Source organism: Notothenia coriiceps, unplaced genomic scaffold (genome assembly GCF_000735185.1).
Source record: "Notothenia coriiceps isolate Sejong01 unplaced genomic scaffold, NC01 NC01_scaffold00037246, whole genome shotgun sequence".
NCBI classification, from domain to species: Eukaryota; Metazoa; Chordata; class Actinopteri; order Perciformes; family Nototheniidae; genus Notothenia; species Notothenia coriiceps.
Genome location: NW_011369947.1, coordinates 17,772,456 through 17,781,782, shown reverse-complemented (window position 1 = coordinate 17,781,782; position 9,327 = coordinate 17,772,456). Strand labels below are relative to the sequence as shown.

General features: G+C 38.7%; 1 protein-coding gene across 1 annotated transcript in view; it reads left to right on the top strand.

Annotated features, from left to right (window-relative positions):
- Window positions 1-9,327, top strand: part of LOC104965963 (gamma-aminobutyric acid receptor subunit alpha-6-like) — a 599,227-nt gene that overhangs the window by 197,645 nt on the left and 392,255 nt on the right. The gene's annotated exons all lie outside the window — the stretch shown is intronic.

Here is a 9,327-nt window from a genome sequence, read left to right as displayed (position 1 = left end):
ATATTTGACTAATGGTGGCCCCAGACGTACACAGATTAGTCCTGGTAGTCCGGCGGTGAGTCAGCAGGAGCCGGGCAGAGCGTGAGCCTCACAGACACGGTGACCTTCGGGTCCCGGCCTCCAAGGTCCCCCTTTCTCCTCACTCAGAGGGGACTCTTGTTCGAGGAGCAGTTCCCGCTCGTGCCCTCCTGCAGTATGTCGTCCAGGAAATGTGAAAAGAATTTCATGACACTGTTGTGGCTGCCGTGTCACTTTCCGGTCATCCGGCATTCACAGTGTCTTAGCTAGAATAGCTGATTTATGACGGACAGCCACCACCGTCTGCGAAAATGTTGTGTCACTGTCTCAGCTTGTGTGTTTTATGCTGCTATTGTCCTCCATTTGTGTGCCTAGACACACACACACACACACACACACACACACACACACACACACACACATCTTTCACATTCATGAAAACTTGCACGCATGCATGCAGTCAAACACACACATGCACAGTGCCATTTACTGTAAATACCACATCTTCCAACCAGACAGTCCTTAATGCAAACCACCACAGGGAAAAGCAGAAGACAAAGTGTTGAGAGGCAGTGAAACGCAGTAAAGATGGTGACAAAGATGAGACAGGGAAAGTCAGAATGATCAAGAGATCAGTTAAAGTGGGGCTGAAGTTAGATGAGGAAGTCTGCTTTCTGTAATAATGCCAGTCATGTGAGGACAAATGGCTCAACATCTCTTTGGCTGGAACCACGACATGAGAAAACAGGCTCAGTGTTAACCGATGGCACATGTCGGACACATGTTGAATACATATTTTTGCCAGGCAAGCAGTGAGAGAGGGCAATGTCACTCATTCAGTGGATCCATTATATCAACAACTATTCGATGGATTGCCCTGAAATGTTGTGCAGACATCCATGGCTCACAGATGATAACTATTTAGGTCTTATGTCTCACCTCTATTGTTAGCATGCTAACAAGCTAAACTAGATACATATCAGCTCATGTTAGCATGGGCATTGTGAATTGGCATGTTGCTGTCAAATCAAATTAAGGAATGCTCCAGAATGCTATTTTAATTATAACATTTATTTTCACCCTCTGTCGGAAACCAGAGACCAGTCTGCTCTGATTGGTTAGCTGACAGGCTCTGTTATGATTGGTCAACCGCTTAAAGGTGTACCGCCCCTTAGCCTCTCTCGTACAATGTGTTGGAGCGCCATAGAAGTGCGAGTCTGACATAGTGATGTCATTGTGTTAAGGAAATAAACAAAGGAGTCCAATTAACACATTTCAGGCAGGGGGGGGGGGAGTGTGTGGGAGAGAAACTCCCTCTGGAGGGAACTTTGGGATTTTAGCCTTTGCAGACCATTAATATGCACAAAAACCTGTATAACACACTACTGGAAAGTGATACCCCTAAAAGAATAATAGGGCCCCTTTAAAAGTCACATTGGGTTTTAAAGAGTCATTTATGTAATGTGTGCCTTTACCCAGTTCTACATGTCATAGGGCAATTTGTGTAAAATGAACACACATATAGAGCATATCCCTACAGTCTCCTTAATGTCTTGATGTAAATAATTTGTTGAATGTCTGCTAACAAAGTGGATAAACAGCTCATCATCAGGACGCTGGGAAAACTCTGAACATCAAACCGGGGAGTAATCAGAGGGATGGATGCAGACAAGACAAATAGAAAATAAAATACAGTGGGTAGACAGACGAAGACACGGAAGAAAACGTTTGAGATTGGGTTGTAGACAACAGGAGAGCCAGAAGCCACCGAGACAGAGATATTTGGAGTGGGAGCGGGGGCAGAAAGAGGGGGGATACAGAAAGAGAGAGGGAGTAATCAAGGAGAATCAGGACATTTCCTCTGTAATACCCACAGGCCTCAACTGAGCCCCAGCTCCACAATCCTCGCTGATTGGAGAGAAGGGTTTGTTTGAAGAGGAGGTCAAGACCATCAGTACCTTGTTAAGGAAAAGTTGTGTCCAGAGGAATGAAGAAGGCTGACTCCTTCCTGAGGAATTCATAGGGGGATAGTGTGCGGTGTGTGTGTGTGTGTGTGTGTGTGTGTGTGTGTGTGTGTGTGTGTGTGTGTGTGTGTGTGTGTGTGTGTGCAGAAGACAGAAAGAAAGCTGCCAATGTTCTTAGGAGACAATGTTTTGTGTGTGTGTGTGTGTCTCTGAGTGTGTGTGTGTGTGTGTGTGTGTGTGTGTGTGTGTGTGTGTGTGTGTGTGTGTGTGTGTGTGTGTGTGTGTGTGTGTGTGTGTGTGTGTGTGTGTGTGTTGGTTTAGTCACCAAAAAGGAGCGGTGGAGAAGAGGAGGAGGAATCAGATTGTGATTTAAGGAGGACCCCATCAACCCCCTCCTCACATAGTTTCTAAAGCCAGGATAGAAGCGCTGGCATTCGCTGCAATAATGCATGACAGATGTACATCAACCGTGCTAGCTCTCTCTATCTCCCTGTCTCCGTCTCTCTTTACTTCTGTTTCTGCCTCCTCTCATCTGGACCCAATGCGTTGTTGGTGATGGGCATCACGCATCAAGGCATACCACTCTTTAAAACTGAGAACGAGAGGCGATTACGGTTCGTTAGATGAATCCTCCCGTTATGGTGGTTTAACAGTGACTCTACAGGCAGTGGATGTTTATAAAAGATGGCATGGTCATCTCTTTGTTTGTTTTACTTCTGTGGATCTGGTCAAATTACAGGCATAGCCACCTGTATTTGTCTGAAGCAAAACTCGATTCATCATTTACATGAAATTGCAGCACAAAGAATAAACCTCATGGACTCAATAATCTACATTATTAACATTACTGTATATTTTTGTTTCTCTGCATCTTATTTTTTCTTATATTTCATCCATTTTAAGTTATGGAATTAAAAATATTTTTGATATACTTATAGACCTCCTATGAAAATCTGATATTAGTACAGGAGTGAGTTTAAACAATTTTTTTGTGCAGTATAAGATTTTAAAGTAGCCTCATAATTATCCTTTGTTAAATTCAAAAATGTTATTCCTCTCTTCCTTAGTCTTTGAAATAACATTCAAGTTCAAAATGCTGTGTGAGTAACAAATACAAATATATTATTACTAATAATAATAATAATAATAATACATTTCACACTTTTTTAAATTATGTATTATGTTTTTTTTATTTTAGTATGAGCTGTGCTTTTCCTTTCCTAGTGAAACAAATGTTGTCTCGACTCCAAGTGACGCAAAGATTTATTTTTCAGACTTCGTACATTTCTCATCAAAGCCACATAATAAATTATAAAACTATTTTCCCAGGCTTTGCAGTACGCCTCATTACTTCTACGTGGTTTTCAGATTTGCTTGTACTTCTGTTTTCAAACAGCAGAGGGCAGCACATCACAGAACATCATGTCAACTTCGCCCTCTCTTGATCACAACAAAACAAGGTATTTTTTTCTTGAAAACCGTGCATGAGTTGTTTTATGCAGTTAAGGAAAATCTGACGCAGATAATAACATAATCTTCTAAACTCTAAGCATGTGAAAGGAGGGTATTTAAAATAATAAGTGGCGAGATTATTGTGGAGCTGAGGAAAGGAGAAAGCACGGAGGTCGATGCAAGGAGAAGCGAGGAGTGATCGCTGTGACATAACAATGTTTCCAGATTTCTGCTGTGTCACCGTGCAGTTGTACTTTCTTTTACTACTTCCTTGAAGCAGTCAATGGAATTGGGCTCAATTACTTTGCAAGAGATATTCACACAGGTGGTCATCTGCAAGTAAAAAAAAGATGATAAATAAATAAAATAAATTATAAATAAATCCTACATTCAGTTTCCAGTGGTGGACTGTAAACAAGCGCAAGTACACATTTTTTATATTTGAACTTTGTGCAATAGGATCTTAATGTTTTTTTCACCACTGCATTTATTTAGCATGTTATACTTCTTATACATTCAGGAGATAATGATTCACCTTGAAAACATGTGATTAGTTAATATGTGAAATAGTAGCCTACATTAGCAACATTTTAAAGCACCTTCTAATTTAGTGGGAATGCTGATACAGCATTCCAACTACTTGTTCTTCTACGCACAAATTCTTTATTATTATTATTTCGCCGGGTTATTTTGTCCCTCCTCTGCTCCCACATTCCACATCGCAGAAACTCCGTTCAAACATCAAAACGTTCAGCTCGGTCGGGAATCGATTGCTATTACTTTTCTCATTCATAACTTTCATAATTCCCGAGATATATCCCATAATTCATCACATTTTTAACATGGAAGTCAATGGAGAAACTCTTCAGACTTGAAAAATCTTCATGCGACTTCAACTTACACATCTTTCTGACATTATTCGTGTAACACAACTTTTAAATCAGATTCATACTCTTAGAGATATTAAACATTGTTCAGACCTTGGTACAGAGGCCTTCTTCAGATGTTAACATTAGTGTGTATTGCGCAGCTCGTTAAGGCTAGAGTGCGTGATGTCACAGCTAGAGTGGAGGACAGCTTGAAATTCGCCTTCATATATATATATTTTTTTAAACCTGCCATAATTCCCAAACCCTACACTCCTGAGACAGAATGTTTCATGAAAAACTTAGGAAAACATCTCTTAGCTTGAAAAATTAAAACAATTAAGCAAAAATATTAAACAAAATGCCTCTTGAGGGCATGAAGTGACAAAAACGTTCAACATGTCTCCATTAAGGCCAATTGTAAATTCAGCTTCATTTTTCCTCACAGCAGCAACCTTTAGTTAATCTGCCAAAAAGGCCACATTATTGACCCGAAACTAAGTACACAAAAAGCACACTTCAGACGCTCAGGGTCCTTGAGATGCTTCACGCGTTGAAATTTCACGGATATCTGTTACGGTTCTTCAACAAAACGTTCACATGTCACTCAAATCAATGGAAAGGCTCCCCTCTCACTGATTACTGCACATCACCATGGAAAACTTTGATCTCTGGGCTCAAGCACAGGTGTTTCATAACGTTGTTACCTCAAACATAAACACCTGTGTGTTGGAGATATGACATGATGATGTCATAACTCCAACTGACAAGCTCAGAACGCCACCAAGCATCACATGACGGTTAACACTGTGGCCCTGAACTGCTATACATCAAATCTGATGTTACATAATGTGGTGTTACTATGGCAACGCATCCCTCGCCATAAAACACGATGTCGCTGTCTGGAAATCTGCGATCTCCCCATATGCCGTTTCCATGAAAACACATCCCTTGCCATAAAACACGATGTCGCTGTAACTCCAATGGACACTATCCGATCCTCCCCAAAACTTCACTTGTATATCACCGGTCCATGCCTCAACAGCTCTACGATAAATCTGAAATCTCACCATATGCTGTTTCCATGGAAACGCATCCCTCGCCATAAAACACGATGTCGCTGTAACTCCAATGGACACGGTCCGATCATCCCCCATACTTCGCTCGTATATCACTGGTCCATTCCTCAACAGCTCTACGATCTGAGATCTCAACATAGGCTGTTCCCATGGAAACGCATCCCTCTTCAAAAAACACGATGTTGTCGTAACTCCTATGCAAATGGTCAAGACAGCACCAGACTTCAGATAATGGTTAATGGTCCAGCCATCAACATGTCTATGTGCCAATAGTGAGTTTTCCTCAAAAGCTGTTGCCATGGCAACACATCCCTTGCAATAAAACACGATATTGCTATAACTCCTATGAAAATTGTCAAAAAGTGCTCAAACTTCACATGTGTGCTAACAGTCCAGCCGTGAAGACATCTACGTGACAGTTTTGAGATTTCTTCAAATCCCATTGCCATAGCAACACGATGCTCGCCATGAAACAAGCTTTTCTCATAACTTCAGTGAAAATGCTCCAAACGGCCAAAAACTTCACAGGCTTGGTAACGATGCAGCCATGAACACATCTAAGCGTATTATGGGGTTTCATCAAATGCCGTTGCCATGGCGACAGATCACTCGCCATCAAGTTAGTTCAAAAGTTTGCAGTTAAAATATTCTGATGCTTTTCCAAGCCTTTTTACTTTCTTTTCTTCTCTTATCGCACATTCAAGCCCCCAGTGTTCATGTATCATTTCAATCTAAATTCTTCACTTTCTCCTTACACATTACATTTCAGCATAGCAGTTCAGCGTCAGCTTTTCAGCATAAAGCATTCCCACTAGCAATTTCTTCAGAAATTGCATTCTCTAGTTTGTAACTAATCCTCTTTGCATTTCTTTCATTTAATATTATTAAGTGAACAACAAAATAATGTTCAGAGAAAATATTTTATAGGTGTGGTTTCATCTAGTTAAAGCAAGCAGTCACAATGCAACAGGAAATAAATATGAAACATTTACAGCAGCAAACACGTGCAGGCTTATTCCCGCACATGTGCTAACCACACCTTCAACTATTCTGTCACAGAATGACTCATCACATTTGAGTCACCGATGTGTGCCTGCAACAAAAGCATCTTACTGTGTATGAGACTGGTGTCTATTGTTTGTAATTTGAGAGATGTATTGCACCAGGAATTCAGCCTACAGTAGCTTTGTGTATTGGGTTTGTGGCTTGTGTGAAATGCCTTAGACATCTGATTCCAAAAGATTAGGGATACTTAAACAGTAGACATGTATATCTGAGTGAATTGAAGCATCAATATAAATTGCATTAAAAAAAGACACAGTGGATTGGCAGTTTACTGATGATCTTCCTGCAGCCATTAAAATATGCAGGAGCTTGTAGATAAGCACCTGGGAGTGTTACTGCGTCACTTTCAATATGATACATCCCGTCCTGCATCATATCTGCAAGTAATTTAGTTTTTATTGGTGTTAGTGGGTGTGGTGTGAAAAGAGTGTTGCCTTCTTAAGGTTACCTTTGTTGACCCCTTCAGATATGTGCTGCTTTGCAAAATGAAAAAAACACCCATCTTTAATGCAGCTGCCACAGGGAGACAGATAAAGATCTATTTAGGGAACGTCAGAGGAGCATCTAAATCAAGTTTGAAAGCATTCATATCCCAGATGAATTAAGCACACTATATGTCAGAGAGAAAATCACATATAATAACAATACATCTTTATTTATATAGCGCTTGTCACGCACCAGCTGCAACTTAAAGTCCTTCAACAACATGGCACGCATCACAGATTAAAACAGAAAAATTAAGTTCACTTCAGGTCAAACGGTAAATCCTTTTGGCACACATGCGGCATAGAAGCATAATATAACACTTTAAGGAACACAAGGAGGTAAAAGGTATGATAATAAAAAAGAACAATAAAATAAGTAATGGTATCTCACGGGATAACCCTCAGTAAAATAAAGAAAGACATAACACAAAAGGAATACATTCAATAAAACATTAAAACCTATAAAATAAATAAAACAGTAAGAAAAAAAGAAGAAAAATTCAGATTAAATGACAAATTAAAAGGGGATAAAACTATAAAATAAATAATATCAATAGAAATATATAAAACCTATAAGATAAATAAATAAAGCAATATAAAAAGGACTAAATAATACGAATAATAAAGATTAAAAGGGGATTTGGCTAATTAAAAACTAAATCTGTCTTTCGCTGTCATTTAAAAATGTCCACTGACTTTGACTAGGATTCATGGCCCATTATCACTAAAATAATGTCTGTATTTGTTTGTGGGAATTAAAGGATGTAACTTCCTCTTATCAAGAGAACAGTTGATCACATTTGCCTGAGTTTTGAATAACTGCTTATTATTGTTTCACGAAATATTGAGGAGGAGGGGAGTTTATTGGTTGCTGTTGCAAGTCATTTATTCACAGTGTGTTCAGAGCTGAAGCTGTGTTTGTTTTTAAAACTTAGTCAAACATGTTCAGCCATCTGCCAAGGGTGTGGCTTGTCACCTCTCCTGTTCTTTGAGATGTCCATGGACAGGATATTAAGGCAGCGTCTAAAGTATAGCTGCGTTTGATGTGGTTGGGAGGAGCTCTTTAATGTATGGCACTGTATGTTTGTGGTCCCATGAAGAAACCAGCTGAATGGGGAGAGGCAAACACATTGAGGAGTTTATTTATTTTGGTAAAAAATGATCACACAGTGTAGCACAATGGAAATAAGCCCTTAAGCTTTATTTGTTCTTTAGACTAATCTTTTTTAATTCAGGTGTTTTCTAAAGGCAGTTCTTTGTACAGGTTGAATGTCAGGCTGTTTAACACGCTCATTCATTGAATCAGTAAAGTCAACACAAAGGGGATTATTGATTTAGATTTGGAAATAGACCATGGAGATGAACAATTTATCATTAAGTCTAATCCTGTGGAAACCATGTGTCTCCATGACAGCAACTTTTCACTGACTAAGAAACAGATACGTTTTGTTTGTTTTTAGCTTTGAGGTGATTCATTTTTTCCACAACAATCAACTTGTCTTTATATAGATCATTCATTTTAAGTTAGGGTATTTTCCTCAGCCCATAAAAAGGACAAATAATCCTTCAAAATCTTAAAATTTGCTGATACAGGATTTCCATCTGAAAGTGATAATGGAAGACCATTGATCTTGTAAATATTTGTTTGACGAAAGGATTTAAGCCCAGTTGTTCACTGCTTCAACTCCATCGCATTGGTCTTCATCAGCAGGGAGGTTGTTTTTTTTGTCTGCCTTTATCTGTCCCAATTGGCTAACCAATAGATTAACCAATTAAATGAATAGTAAACATATACAATGAATTCTTATAAGCTAAATAAATGAATATTACAAGTCCAAAAGGAAGTTAGAAGACAGGTACGCAGAAACACATATTATATGACCCTACCCCTTTATTATAACTTAAATATTGACAGTAATGTTAATTATTCACAGTACAGTTCAACTATTTGCCTTAATGTTAATCAAATATAAATTACGCCAATCATTTATTTTAATATGCTTTAATAGTCCACTTTTCAAAGGCGTAATTATGGCAATGAAAGTCTCAGGCTCCATCAATAATGCAACATAAAATATATGTAAGACATAAAACAAATAAAAAACATTACAAATATTGCAAGAAGATACAGAATAGAAATAAAATAGTGCAAGAGAAAGTTGAAAGACCAATGTGCAAGCAATGCAGAATATATATGTGCATGTAAAATAGAATAAGGCGAGCTAATAACAGAATGTAAAATTGTTTTTTACATTATTTGTTAAGAATACAATAGAATAACAAACTCATTTTAACCAACAATGTTCCTCAGGGCAGACATGCACTGGGCAGATCCAGACTTTGTTTTATTTCTCCATGAATCATCAATGAGACTTCTTAGGAACTGGTGTGGATTTCC